Raw genomic sequence first — 15059 nt, 5'->3', positions numbered from 1 at the left:
ACTAAAAGGAAAATGAAAGTAGTCAAAGGGAATTTTTTTTTTCAAGTTTTCACCATCAGTCTACAGACATAACTATGCTCCACTCGTGCTTTTGTTTCCCCTTGTCTTGGAGTTCTTCTTAGGCCATTGCTACCCATCTGTGTTTTGGACATTTTCTTCCAGACATTTCAGGAAACTTAATTATTGACTGACCTCCCCCATTGTCTTATCTCCTCTTCTCCCCTCAGCATCCAATCATGGACAAGACACTTTTTGGCTGGACATGGTAACCACACCTGTAAAACAGGAGGATAAAATAATAAAACTTCCCATCTGTTTGAGGCCAGCCTCAGCAACTTTTAGAGGCACTGTCTCAAAATAAAAATAGTGTGGAAAATAAAATATAAAAATAAATATATAAAAATAAAAATAAATATATAAAAATAAAATATAAAAATTAAAAATTAAAATTAAAATAAATAGTGTGGAAAGTGGAAAGTTAAAGTACCCCTGGGTTAAATCCCCAGTAAATAAGTAAATGAAATAAAAATTTCACTTGTACTAAACACATACAGACTTTTGCTTGTCATGATTCTCTAAATAATACAGTATAACAACTATTTACTTTGTATTAGGTATTATAAGCAATTTGGGGGTAATGTAAACTATAAAAATATGTGTAGATTATATACAAATACTGTGTCTTTTTGTATAAGGGACCCGAGCATCCACAGATTTTGAAATCTGTGGGGGTTTTGCAACTAATCTCTATCAAATACCAAGAAGAAACTATATATAGTTTGTTTCATGAAAATGGTGTATATATTTTTTCTGCTATATTTTTCACTTAACAAGGGTATTTTTCTAAATTAGAGCCTATTGAACTACTTTATTCTCTTTTTAAAAAATTGGCTATATATTATCCCATAATATGGAGTTTCTTGACTACTGGTTTTTTTTTTTTTTAAACTGGGGGTTGAACTCAGGGCTCTCTACCACTAAGCCACATCCTCAGCCCATTTTTTAGTTTTTATTTTGAGTCAGGGTCTTGATAAGTTGCTGAAGTTGACTTTGAATTAGTGGTCCAACTGCCTCCATCTCTCAAGTTGCTGGAATTCTACTGGTTTGTTCTTTTAAAGATTTGTTCATTTATTTACTCACTCAATGATTATATGTCAGGCACTATGCTGGACCCCAGGAAAATCATCAATAATACTACAATAAACATCCTCATGCAAAATTAAAAAAAAAAAAATCTTTCCCTATTGCTGAGACATGTTTACAAGGTGCAAGTGGTGATTCTTAGATAAACAGCCATGTGCATGAAGAGGAAACACAATAAAACTTGCTGATTAAATAAATGACTTTAGTTATGTTCAGAACAGTAGTAATTAAAAGAGGAGATAAGTACTACAAATATGTATATTTCCCCAATCAGTTTGTTTTATCAAACCAAAGGAATTTCTATAAAATTTGATTTACATTATGTACTGGCTTAGGAAAAAAATGTCAAGAACATAGTTATCAGTCCTTTCTCTTTCTTAGAGCATTCAGCATCATTATTTTCGAAAGGTGACAAATCATAGATTTAATAAATTTTGATAAATAATCAGAAGAAAAGATACAGTTAAAAATATAAAAAGACATCACTACTTTCTGTGAGATGGATGTCACTATTTTTTCAAAACAGAAATCATGATGACTAATTTTCCTTCTCAGTGAGTAACATGGAAAAACTTCATGCAACTTATTTACAATTATACTATTATATTTATTTGGGGTATTTAATTTTATAATAAAATGATCTGATTATTTCACAATGTTTAAACTGAGGCACAATAGTAACCACAAGTTAAAAACGATCCATTAAATAGTCTTTCACAAAGACAAAGGCCCATGAAGGACCTGCAGGATTTACATGCAACAATGTGGATAGAACTGCAGGCTTTGGAGCTTTTTTTACTTTATCTACATACATAAACCCAAAGGCCACATCATCATTTTTCTGATATTTAAAGAAAATTTTATTGGTCCATACTTCCATAAGGTCCAAATATTTGTGTCATAAAATAGGGTGTAGGTGGAATGGATTTTCACCAAAACTTGCCTATGTTTGGGTCCACATTTGAACCTAGAACCTCTGTGTAACCTATGCATGGAACCCTCAAGCTTTTGAATTAGTGGTGATTGCTGGCCAAAACTGTTTGAATTTACTTTGCATCCTAGCAAACCGATCCATTTGCTATTGCATTCTGGGCACAATGCCTGGGCTTTGTAAAACTGAAGATGAACTTCTCATTGAAAAGAAAGAAAAAAAAAAGAAAAAGAAATTTTGATTGTTGGTATTGTCTTTTGGGTTCCTTTCTTTAAAGGAATGCATCGTCCACACAATAATGTTGAACCTTTGGTTAATTTCAGGAGCAGTTGTTATTTGAAGGAAATTTCTGAGTTGTGACAATATCTTATAGTTGTCAGTTTGGGAAATACCCTTATATGTTCTTTTTTTTTGTTACAATCATGGTTAATAACCATGGACCAATGATTGTTCACAAAAATTATATCCACTCTAGAAACCCAGAGAGAGATACCTCTCGGTTTTTTTTTTTTTTTTTTTTTTTGTTGTTGTTGTTAAATGGATCACCCCTAAGCCTGTGCGAATTCTAAACGGGAAGTACCCTTTCTGGAAATAGAAATTAACAAAAAACATTTCTGTCAAATAAATTCAATAGAGATTTGGCCAATTCCCTCAGATTCCTAGTTAGACCCTCTGAAGCTGCCATCGTTTAGTTTGAAAACTGCTCACCAATGCTCAAGACCCTGAATTCAATCTCCAGGACTGCAAGGCAAAAAAAAAAAATCTTGACAGTTTTGAAAACTGCTCAGCAGGTGTATGAATGGTATCCAAGAAAATGTAGATCCTTGACCATTTTTAAGATGGCAACACCCCTTCTAAAAACAGAACTGCTGAGGTCATCCGCGAAACCACACACAGCCACCTTGTGCCCCCAAATCTGGAGAAAAGCGCAGTGCTCAAATGAGTAAAGATCTACTCTTCCAATGTTTATTTTGGTTATTTTTTTTTTTTTATCCTTACCTAGAAACAAATCAACTAACAGGACAAATGGAAAAATGGCTAGTATCATTAGCCTCAAGCCCCTTCCCGTTCACTTAGAGGTGCTATTAAGTGGGATGACTAACATCTCTAGGCAATCCTGTGATGTTTGGAAACCCACCCCATTGACCTAGGCCAGGGCGACACCCTTTGAATCAACCCGGGTTTCCCCAAACCTAGTCACACCATAGTCAGGAAACAGTTTCTGGATCAAGCGGAGGTGCGGGGGTGGTAGATCCCTTTCCAGCCCCACCCTGAAAGTTGCTAGGAGTGACACCTAAGGAACTTTCCCAGTTAGATCCAAGTCACCGCTCCGGGAGGTCTGCGCCAGGCGCTCAACCTCTGCGAACCCAGCCAATCTGCCCGCTGTGCCAAGCCCCTCCTTCCCTGCATCTTTAAGGGCCGGGAGAGGGGAGGGTCCACTGGGATTTTCTTCTTAAGAAGTCGCACCGGTTTTTCGAGCTCCGCTCTGCGCCAGGAGAGCCACCGCAGCGGGAGCGGGCGCTGCCGCCACTGAGCCGGAGGGTGAGTCAGTGTTTGGAAATGGAGTGGGCGGGCGAGGGTGTGCGAGAATGAATGATGTCAGGAGCGCGCAGGGCGCGGGCCGCGCGCGGCGGGCGGGGAGAGCGGGCCGCGGGGCCGCGGTAAACACCAAGCGCTGCGCCGCGCCGCGCCACGGGCTGAACCCGGCGGGGAGACCCCGCCCTCGGAGCGCGCGGAGCCGCCCTCGGCCGCCCGGAGCCCGGCCAGTGGTGCAGCGCCGCCGAGTGCGGCCTCGCGGGTGGCGACCGCGGGAGGAACCGGGAGAGCTCTTTCCCCTCGCGGAGCCGCGGTGCGTGAGGACTAGACCCCGAGCAAACTTTCTGGAGGCTTAGGCCTGGGGGTGGCGGTGCTCGGGACTGGCCGCAGAGGCTGCAGCAGCGGGCTGGGTCCTCTGACAGATCCTCCTCCCGGGAGCAAGTGCCTACAGCCTGGAGTGTCGCGAGCTCCACGGCGAGCGGGTAAGGAGCGCCCGGAGGGGCCGCGGGGAGGATGGGCTGCGGGGCTGCGGGGCTGCGCGTCCTGCTAAGCGCGTGGGGAAGGGGGGGTGGATCTCCAGCTTTAGATGGGGCTCTAATATTCGGCCCCCACCTGCCCCGCCCCAGGGCATCCTTCCTCGGATTTTCATCGGCCTGAGGAGGGCTGTGTGACTCAGTCTCCTTGCTCTGATATTTCAGCTCATTCATTTGCAGCCCATTTCGGGTAACCAGCTGCTGGCGTTGGAAACACACAGGTTAAACCATAGCTTGTCCAGGGCCACTCCAGAGGTCAGGGCTGAAGTTCGGGTGGTGGAGGAGGGACTTTTTTTTTTTTTTTTTCCATCTCGAGAGACATTTACTGATGATGTGTGAACGAACACAGCTCTGGGCTGCTAACACAGAAACCTTTCAACGTTTGGCTATCATGAAGTGAGACTTGGTTTCTTAGGATAGATAGGTGGGACTGGACCCCTAGTCACCATCTGTGGGTACAGATAGCCGGTGAATAGAAACCAACTCAGATTTTGTAATCATTTACTTTTATTTATTGCCATTCCTCTCATTTAAGTCTTGCCTCCTCAAAAATGACCTTAAAACCATTTTGACTAAATTTTGAAGAGAATCAGCTGTTTAGTATCATTAGGGCTTGGACGTGGATTTTGAATTGTCCTTAACTTTTCAATTCCGTGACTTCACTCCTGGTCTCGTCTGTTACCAGTGGGTTCTCAGGTATATGAAGCTCTCTAAACTAGTAAAATGGAATTATAACTACTTCGGATGATTATGAGGATTCAATCAGGATTAATAATGAGAACAACAATGATGATTAAAGCACATGAGACTTAATCATAATGGCTGGTACAAAGCAGATTCCAACAAATTGTAACTGTTTATATATAAATAAGACCACATTCCAGCTGGTTTAGGTAATGATCAATTAATTTCCACAGATTTTTATACATATATGTAAACCTGGGGGGCTGAGGTTTAGCATGTGAAATCCATTGGCAAGTTCCTTGACGTGGAAAGAGGAAAGTGATATTTTCAGGAAGTCAAACGTTTCAGTGTGGATACCTGAGAAGGTTTTGATTCCCACCTGTGTCATAGGAACTGCCACTCACTGTTTAAACCACGTCATGGCAGTGACTGAAAGTGACAAGCCTGCAGGAAGAAGGGATGTGTGGAAAGCTCTACAACTTTACCCCTTCCCACCTCACACACCTTTTTTTTTTTTTTTTAAAGAAGCAGAGTAAAATTTCCTTTTTATAAACCTTTCCTGGGTCTGCTGCTGATAGTCTTCTGGGTGAGGTCGTTTCTTTTACTGGTTAATGTTTAATTTGTTTTCTTTAGTTTCATTTTTAAGTAAAGCTGGTTGAGTTGTGACCTGGAGGGAGCCATTTGGAGATCCTTAGGTTGCTGCTCCTGGGAGGTGCTCTGTTTCACTTTTCCCAGATCCTGGTAAAAGCCCCAGGAAATATTTAGAAGAATCTGAAGCTTTTGCTCAGATCTTAGTGAAAGCATTTGTTCTTATTCTATGACTACAACTTTGATGGTATAGAGAGATCATGGACTTGGGAATCGACCAGACCCAAGACTATTTAAGTAGTCATTTATTAACTGCTATTTTAAGGAAGTTACTCAAATTCTCTTGGGTGTTTATGGAACTTTAAATGAAATATAAGGAAAAAATAGAAATAATCTTATGTATATTAAAATAGTGAAGTACAAATGAGAACTTATTTAAAGTGATACTTTGAGGTAAGATATTTATTATTATTATTATTATTATTACTTATGGGAATTGAACCCAGGGACACTCTACCAATGAGCTACACCCCCCAGTCCCTTTTATTTTGAGACAGGAATTCAGTAAATTGCTGAGGCAGGCCTCAAACTTTTGATCCTCCTCCCAGGTTGCTGAGATTACAGGCATGCACCACCACAACCAGCAAGATATTTCTTTTTTCTAAATAAAATAAAATAAAAATTATTAAGAATTTTGGAGTTTCAGACTTTAAGGCTTACTGATCTTTTTTTTTATTCACATATGGTAGAATTGAAGCCTGAATTACTACTATGAGATATTTATTCAATCATTTATTTGCTGAACACTTAGTAAGCAACTACTATATGCCAGCCATTTTGCCAGATGCTACTGATGCTAAGAGGAAGGAATCCCTGTTACTGTCCTTTAAACCTATGGTCCAGTAGAGAGAAACCCCAGACTTTAATTATGAAGAGGGAAAAGGAGTCAAAGAGGAGAGGATTAGGGAATTAGAAGGAAATAAGTGATTAGACTGTAGTAGGCTGCCTCTCACTGATAAGGAGAAATCCAGTGGCTTTCTGAAGGTTCTTGAATTGAGGCTCATAAATCCTTATGAGGCTGAATAATGCAGGTCTGTCTAGCTTTACCGTTTAAAAAAACATTAAAGACAAATTACCTCTTAAGTTTAAACCATTTTAAATGGTCCAGAGCAAGTTGTTTAAATGAAATCTGAAGGCTCAGTTTAGCTCTATCAAGACTTGTTTACCGTGAATAAAACACTGTGGTAGATCTTTAAGAGGATTACCACTGTGTGCAAATATCCCCATTTATTAGTTTTCCTCATATTATAAGCAATGTGTTACTATGGAAATTTTAACCACCCAGAAAACCACTTTACGTTATTTATTCTCACTGTTTTCCACTCACGCACACACAACATAAAGAGGTAACATATACTGAGTTTACTTTGGGCCAAACGTGTCCCCTGTATTCATGTAACTATAACATCTCATAATCCCCACTCCAACATTTAGAGATAGGTACTCTTATTACCCCCTTTTTATGAGGGAGAAACTGATTTATGGAAATTCAGTAACTTTTGTGAAGTCTCACAATTAGGAAGTTGTGTTCTGCAAAACTGGGTTTGTTCTTTATATTTTATTTTCTGCCCCCCCCCCATATGGACACCACTTAGTCTCTAAAATACTCTTCTATAGCATCGTTTTTATCGTTTTTTCTTTTCTACTACATGGCTACATGCATCTCAACTAATCCCCTATCGTTGGACACTTAGTTTGTTTCCAGTTGTCATTATTTTAAGCAGCTCTGCTTTAAATATCTTCCTAGCTTTATCTGGAGATCCATGAGTATTTCATTTTCAAAAAAGAAATTTTTCTTCTATAATTTACTTCACTTTTTAAAAAGTGAAATACATTTAATTTGGTTACCTTTTCTTTTTTCACCTCACAGTACTGGGGATTGAACTCAGGAGTGCTCTAAGTTATATCCCAGATCTTTATTTTATTTTAAGACAGGGTCTCATTAAGCTTCCTGGGTGGGACATCAACTTGCAATCCTCCTATCTCAGCCTCCAAGTAGATGGGATTACAGATGTGGGCCAATGAACCAGGTAATTTAGCTGCCTTATAAAGAATCATGTTCAGAAATACAGAATCTTCTCTCCCCCTGCTTTTATGTATTTTATTATTATTATTTTAAAATATGTTCCTGGGGATCAAACCCAGGATCTTGCATATGCTAAACACACACTTTATCTCTGAAGTATATTCCCAGTCCAGGTACCAAGGATTAAATGACAGGGCACTTAACCATAAGCCATACTCCCAGACCTTTTTATGTCTTCTTATTATTTTTTAATATTTTAGCTGTCAATGGATTTTTATTTCATTTATTGATACGTGGTGCTGAGAATCGAACCCAGTGCCTCACACATGCTAGGCAAGCGCTCTGGTCACTGAGCCACAACCCCAGCCCTTTATGTTTTGAGACAGGGTCTCCCTAAATTGCTGAGGCTGGCTTTGAACTTGCAATCTCCTGCCTCAGCCTCCTGAGCTATTGGGATTATCCCCGTGTGCCAACATGCCCAACCTCCTTTCTTTTTAACTTAAAAGAATTTTAACTTCTGTTTTTCTTTAGTGAGTCTCATAAGATTTCAGCAAGAGGATCAACCTCTGTGGAGCTGCACAGCGGGGTAGTAGCTTGTTATTCAAGGGATTATCTGATGAAAAGGGAACATAGGAGCTCTCTTAAAGTACTGTTTGTGCTTTTGTTATTGGCCTGTGGAGCTAAACTTATTTTTTGAGGTATTATAACACAGTGGAGCAGGGCTAATTTTGCCAGGCAGCTCTTACAAAGAAATTTTACTTCCTTAGTACCAGTGAAGTAAAGTATTTCCAGACATTTAATTTAGTAGATTTATCACTAGGTTTAGAATAAGTTGCATCAATATCAAATAAATAGGTCACCTTGAGTCAAAATTTTAATTTTGCCTTGGGTTTATAGTCCCATTTCTAATGCTAGTTAATTTTTTCTTATAATTTTCATAAAGCATGCTTTCATATAAGCAGTGTCAAATTCATCCAGACACTCAGATCAGTTCAATGACTTTGTGATCCAAAGTAACATTTAAAGAAACAGCTAATAAAATTAAGTGTCAAGGGGATCATAGGTTACTTGCTAATTGGTTTGCCCTATTGCCCAACCTTTATATCATTTGGTGTTTTGCTTATAACAACTTGAAATGCAGTCTTATAATTTTCTGTTTTCATTTAAATTGATAGTATAACTTAAAAATTTCAAACCAAACTCAAGTGTTCTTTTGTTTCTTTTTCAAGAAGCATTAATTAGCTGAGCATGATGGCAAACACTTTTAATCCCAGTGATTTGGGAGGCTGAGGCAGGAGGATTCCAAGTGCAAAGCTAGCTTCATCACCTTAGCAAGACCCTGTCTCAAAATTAAAAAAAAAAAAAATACGGTGTATGTGGGGGTACTAGCTTGTAGATGAGGGATAAAGCACTGCTGGGTTCCACACTCAGTAACCGCCCCCTCCCCCAAAGCATGGACTCATTAACTGGATTCTTGTATGTATACAATGTTTTTTAAAAAGTGAGTCACAGACTAAATTCATTTAAAAGGGAAATGAAAGGCAGGCTCCTTCAGGGCAAGTGGAGAGACTTTTCAGGGTCCTTCAGGTAAGTGCCATTTCCCAGCTGGTGGGCTGTGTTGAAGTTCATGTCTCCTGGTTCCTTTCACCTGTGGAAAAAGCACCTGATGTCAGGGCTAGCCTCAGGCAGTAGTGGAAAGGAGTTTAAATACCTGCCCTGGGGGTGTCCAGCTCCAAGTTTACCTGGCCATACTTGCCTAGGCCCAGAAGGTATTCAGTGAATATCTGAACAAAGGTGGTTGCTATCCAATTGAATCCCTGGAACCAGAGACATCATGCCAATGGAAAATTGGGATGAGTACCTACCACAAGAATTTAATCACCTCTTTTCATTAAGATGATTGGAAATTCAAGATATGTAGGAATTAAACTTAAAAAAAGTTTTTCCACCCGTTAGAAGGGACTAATGGGAGGGAGAGCCCTGGAGGTGGGAAGGCAGCTACAGACAGAAAGAAGGGAATATACCAGAGGGTGGTGGTGCCTCCCCCCAATGGAACTGTGGTCCTGGCTGTCTTGTGATCCTGGAGGGCCCAGTTGGGTGGGGTAAGGTGGATGAGTATACTGCAATGTCACTTCTTCACAGACCCACGCCACCGAGGTGGCATAAGGATTCTTTTCCTCACCTGGGGATATTTTTAGTTTAGGTAGTCTGATCAAACATCTTGAGATAATATGAAAGAATTCGGTTTTTTTTAGGGGGAGGGAAGAGGGTCAAAAACCAAGTAAGTGGTTTTAGATCACAGGCCACTTAACCCACTGAGGTTCTTCAGAGAAAGACTTTTATGTTGTAGCCCATCCCCACAGAGAAGTGCAGACCTTCAGGAAGACTGTCAGCATTGGCTGATGCAGAGTTCAGCCTTGGAAATGCAGGTCAAACAGCAGAGTTGGCTTCTTGAGTTCCACCATACACAGAATATAAAGGTAGTGGGTAAAATAGTGGTGGTTATATAATGGTAGATCCCATGAGATAGGCACTCCTGTGGATTAGGTGAAACACTGTCTTTGTTTCCAGATAGACCTGCAAAATAGAAATTGTCTCTGCTGTGGAAGTTTAGAAACAATGTAGAAAGCGTGTGCACCCAAGGCTGTAGAGGTGGTGGGAAGCAAACAGGGATTCAAAAGTGAGCCCAGCTCTTTGGGATGCCTATGCCCTTCCCAGCATCCTTCCTGGCTGTCTGACATCTCTTTGGAGATATCAGGTTTGGAGGCCTCTATTTTGATAAAGAATTTGATGTCTGTAATTTTTAGTTCTTTGGCCTTTAAGTCATGAAGGAATACATAAGGAGAACTGACAGGTTTTGTGTGGCAGTCTAGGTTTATGATCATCACTAGGTTTATCAATAGGTTCATTTACCTCTTAGGGTGACCATACGAATTTTTTTTTTAATATTTATTTTTTAGTTCTCGGTGGACACAACATCTTTGTTGGTATGTGGTGCTGAGGATCGAACCCGGGCCGCACGCATGCCAGGCGAGCGCGCTACCGCTTGAGCCACATCCCCAGCCCACCATACGAATTAATGTGACTTGGTGGGTATAAAACTTTGAGAGTAATACCTGGCTCAAAGTAAATGTTCAGTGGCTCAGGGTTTTTTTGTTTTTTGTTTTTGTTTTTGTTTGTTTGTTTGTTTGTTTGTTTTTTGCAGTATTGGGGATTGAACCAAGGGGTGCTCGATCACTGAGCAAAATTGTTTATTTTGAGACAGGGGCTTGCTGAGTTGCCCAGTTGGCCTCCAAATTGTGATCCTCCTGCCTCAGCTTCCCAAGTGGCTGGGATTACAGGTTATGCACCACCATACCTGGGCAAAATCAGATATTTCTCATTAAGGTAACTTGTTTTTTCTGTAATAAATATCCATGTGTTATATCTTGCCTGCGCCGACAGGGTCTGGATCCTATCCCCCCACCAACCCCTTCCCCTTTCCTTTGGGGTTAAAATAAAATGATTGAAGTGAGTTGTACACTGCCATTGTATTTTGAGAATGTTCATAAGAAGTATGTAGCATCAGCTGCGAATGCTGAGAAGCTTTGGAAGTGCAGTTATAATATGCCTGCCCTCCTCTCAGCAGATGCCAGGAGGGCTAGTCTAGCACAACTGGTACTGTCCCTCACAGAGTGTTGTACCATGGACACCACTGTCCCAGAAAATTCTGGGGCCATTAAGCATCACAAACCCCACTGTCCTCGCCAGTGCTGTGCGTCTTTCTTTAGGAGGCCCTGAGACGGTTATTTAACACAGCTGCTACTGTCTTCTGGGATTCGCCTCTGCTCAGTGAGTTGTTCGACCAAGTCATTACTACCCCAGTAGTTGCTACCAAACTTCAATAGCAGTAGAGGGCTTTTGTTTTTGTTAAATTAGTATTTTAGAGCACTTCTGGAAGAACATCATTGCACATATTAACCTGTACATAAAATATGTCCTCTATGATGGATTAGTTAGGGCTGAGAAGTATGCTCCCTTGGAATAGTTTGGTTGGCAAGTTATAAGCAGCCAGCAGGGACATTTAAAATTTTTACTCAACAAATACTTTAAGTGCTCATGAGGTGCTAGGGTTTGTCCCAAGTACTTAGAACTCGTCCTCATTTACTCTTAAAACATGAGGGCAGATATGTTCATCCCTGTTTGAAGGATCCCCATTTGAGACAAGAGAGTGGCTAAATCACTTGCTTAAAATCACACAGTACACAATAGAATTAGGTCTTGAGAGCAGGCAGTTGGGCCTTGGAGTGTAGCTCAGTGGCTGAGTGCTTACTTAGCAACCCCAAGGCCCTGGGTTCAAGCCCCAGCATCACAAAAGAGAGAGAGTGTAATGGTTCCTTTGTAAGGATTACTACGTGTGGGAAGAGCTTCCATCAACTTCAACACCCTCTTGCTTGGCAGCACAATTAGCATTCATGTCTGTTATCCAAAGTCATGGCTGCTTGGTAATAGATACAAATTACCAAGCAAGAAAGCAGGCAGTTGGCCTGTGATGTCTAACCTCTGCCTGATGTAGATCTAACAAGTGTCTCAGTTTGGGCCCCACTTGTGCATGCAGTTTGTTTTTGTTTTCGGTACTAGGCATTGAACTCAACACTGAGCCCAATTTTGTATTTTATTTAGAGACAGAGTCTCACTGAGTTGCTTAGCGTCTCACTTTCTGCTGAGTTTGGCTTTAAATTCATAATCCTCCTGCCTCAGCCTCCCAAGCCGCTGGAATTATAGGCACGTGCCACTGTGCCTGGCGCCCATGCAGTTTTATCAAAGGAAAAAATCACACTTGTCCAAACTTGCTGTCAATTCCTTACCATTTACCACATGGGGAGGACTACATCTTGATCATATATTGGAATGTTGTATTCAAGTGGGTTTTACGCTGCCATTGGATACGAGAATTCAGTAAAAGACTTGGGGGCTTCGTTTCCAGAGTGGTATTGCCAAGCATCTCTCTCTCAAAGCTTCTGGGCGTTTGGTCAGCCCTGGTGTGAATCCAGGAAGTGAGCAGTACCCTCTCCCATGTCCAGGATGGGCATGCTCAGCTGAGCAAGAAAAGCAGAAGTCTCAGACCTGCTATTTGACAGAATTTATGTTTTGCTTTTTAGCTTTAGAATTTTTAATTTTTAAAGTAGTTTAAAATCCATATCAGAAGAAAGGAACTTGTCCACATGAGGTTTCTTTCACTGTTTTCTAACTACTAGTGGGGTGCGGGGTGGGTAGTGGGCAGAACAGTGGCTCACCAGCAACACTCACATGCTAATCTCAGAACCTGGGACTCTGTCATGTTACATCACAACGAGAAATTGAGATTATCCTAGGTCATTGTTGAGATGGGCAAAAGTACAACATATGTAGTCAAGGGGAGAGATAAAGAATGTCCACACACTTCTGCCCTTTTCAATGCTTTATTCACTCAAAACACTCAATACAATTTCACTTTATAGGGCTGGCTCTAGCTCAGCGGTTCCTTCGACAGAAAACTTACAATTTCACTTTATAGGTTCTTAATCAAGGAATGATAATCCTTAATGCTGGGCACTGCAACAGACATGATCAATTCAAAGCAAACAATTCTAAATTAATTCTAAGCATTGCAAACACGCTTAATCATGACAGACTTATTACAGATATTCCCTCTGCATGCTAAGCTGAAGTGCTAGTTTTAAACTCTTAAGTCTTAGGTCTTAAGTCCAGCAGATGTATACTCAGACTGCAGCGACCAGGTCAGGAACTGATAGAGGCTTCTCCTGGGGTGGAGTTGATGGCCAGATGAGGAGACGGTTGTAAGGAGAAGTCCTTTTCTCACCAGAGTCAAGAGGATGCTGTAAAGTTTGAGATCCGTGAGGACAACACAGAGGTTCAGGCAGATGAGAAGGGTTGGGTTGTCAGTCCAGGTCCTCATCAGGCTCTCAGGCTTTTGTGCCTCAATGTTGGCTGGCTGAATGTCTGTTCATTTGCTCTATCATTTATGCTAAATTTTGGGGCTTCTGTCCGCCCTTTCAGTCCCTATCAGCTGTTACCAGGTTTCTGAGGGATGTCTGTTGTCCTGAAGTCAGGATATCTGGTCTGGTGGTTTCTGCCTGATCTCTCCCCTCTGCATTTATCAGGGTGAAGGCAAATGACAGAGACTTCCCTCGAGCTTTATCAGGGTTGTGGAGAGTGACTTATTTTATCAGGCTATGCCTGATGACCATGTTGGAAGGCTCCATAGGCGTGCCTGGTGGGGGCTGCAGTTTTATTTTAAAATGGAGTTACTTAGGCTAAGGCCCTTCTTAGGGCCATCCTTACAGTCTTCTGGGTGGGCCCAGTGTAATCACAATGTAAGTGGAAAAGGGAAGCAGGTTAGGACACGAGAACTGGCATCCTTAGAAAAACTCCAGTGTCCGTTGTTGGCTTTGAAAGAGGAAGGCGAGCCAAGTGCAGTGGTACATGCCTGTACTCCCAGCAACTTGGGAGGATGGGACAGGAGGATTGAAAGTTTGAGGCCAGTCTCAGCAACTTAGTGAGGCCCTGTCTCAAGGGGACAAAAAAAAAAAAAAAAAGGCTAATGTATTGCTCAGTGGTAGAGAACCCCTGGGTTCAATACCCAGTTTAAAAAAAAAAAAAAAAAAAAAAAGAGAGAGACAAATGAACTCAGAGGATAGTACAATACTTTACGTTTTAAGAAACATAGGTGGAAAATTAGCTGCATGATTTTGGAAACTCAAAAACTGTAGAGAGATTATTTTCATATTTACAGTTCTTTTAAATATATTCTTTGTAGATTTTGAGTTACTTTGTTAGACTAGGGGATACACATGTGTGTATGTGTGCATGCGTGCCTGTGTATAGAAGATGGATTGATTATTTCCTCTTATCAAAAGGTTTGGAAAAAACCTGATATAAGTGAAGTCTTGCTGTGTGTTCTAAAATGCTTTTGGAAAAGGTCCTCAGTTCTCTGATATACAAATGTCCTGTGCTCTTGTTAAAGGTACAGTGCTCTGTAGGACTGACTCATTTACATGCATTTTATCTTAATTAAGCAACTCCTAGTTAATAATTTGCTCTTCCCTTCTAGTTCCTGTATTACCATAGCAAAATACCCAAGATTATCCATTTATAAAGAGAGAAGGTTTGTTTTGGTTCACAGTTCCAGAGGTTTCATTTCTAATTGGTTGGCCCTATTGCTTTGGGCCTATGACCCACATCATGGTACGAGCATTTGGTGGAATAATAGTACTCACCTCATGGCCAGGAAGCAATGGAGAGGAGGGGGTCCAGGGTCTCATAGTCCCCCTTAAGGGAAAGACTCCAATGACCTAAGGACTTCCCACTAAATCCTATGAGCAAAGCTCCTACCACCTCCTAGTGGCACCACTCTGGGACCAAGCCTTTAATACTGAGTGTTTGGGGAAAATGTAACATCTAAACCATAGCATCTTTGTAGCAGAATAAGGATGCCTTCACTATGTTAGTGGCCAAGTAATTAACCTTCACTGAGACCAGAAGGGTATCTGTTCTGTCTCCCATCATTGAGAAATTA

General features: G+C 41.1%; 1 protein-coding gene across 4 annotated transcripts in view; it reads left to right on the top strand.

Annotated features, from left to right (window-relative positions):
* Positions 1 to 3419: 3419 nt before the first annotated feature.
* The window catches only part of SGMS2 (sphingomyelin synthase 2), an 87164-nt gene continuing 75524 nt past the window's right edge, over positions 3420 to 15059 (top strand). For 3 of the 4 annotated variants that reach the window (XM_081304934.1, XM_081304933.1, XM_081304931.1), the window contains exon 1: positions 3728 to 4092. The gene's annotated coding sequence lies outside the window, so the exon portion shown is untranslated. Of the gene's footprint in view, positions 3617 to 3727; positions 4093 to 15059 lie in introns of those variants that run through there. The other variant, XM_081304932.1, reaches the window with a different exon arrangement.

The sequence above is a fragment of the Spermophilus citellus genome, assembly GCF_964194105.1.
Source record: "Spermophilus citellus genome assembly, chromosome: 8".
Lineage (NCBI taxonomy): Eukaryota > Metazoa > Chordata > Mammalia > Rodentia > Sciuridae > Spermophilus > Spermophilus citellus.
Note: the sequence above shows the minus strand (reverse complement) of the source record. Positions and strands in the feature narration are given on the sequence as shown.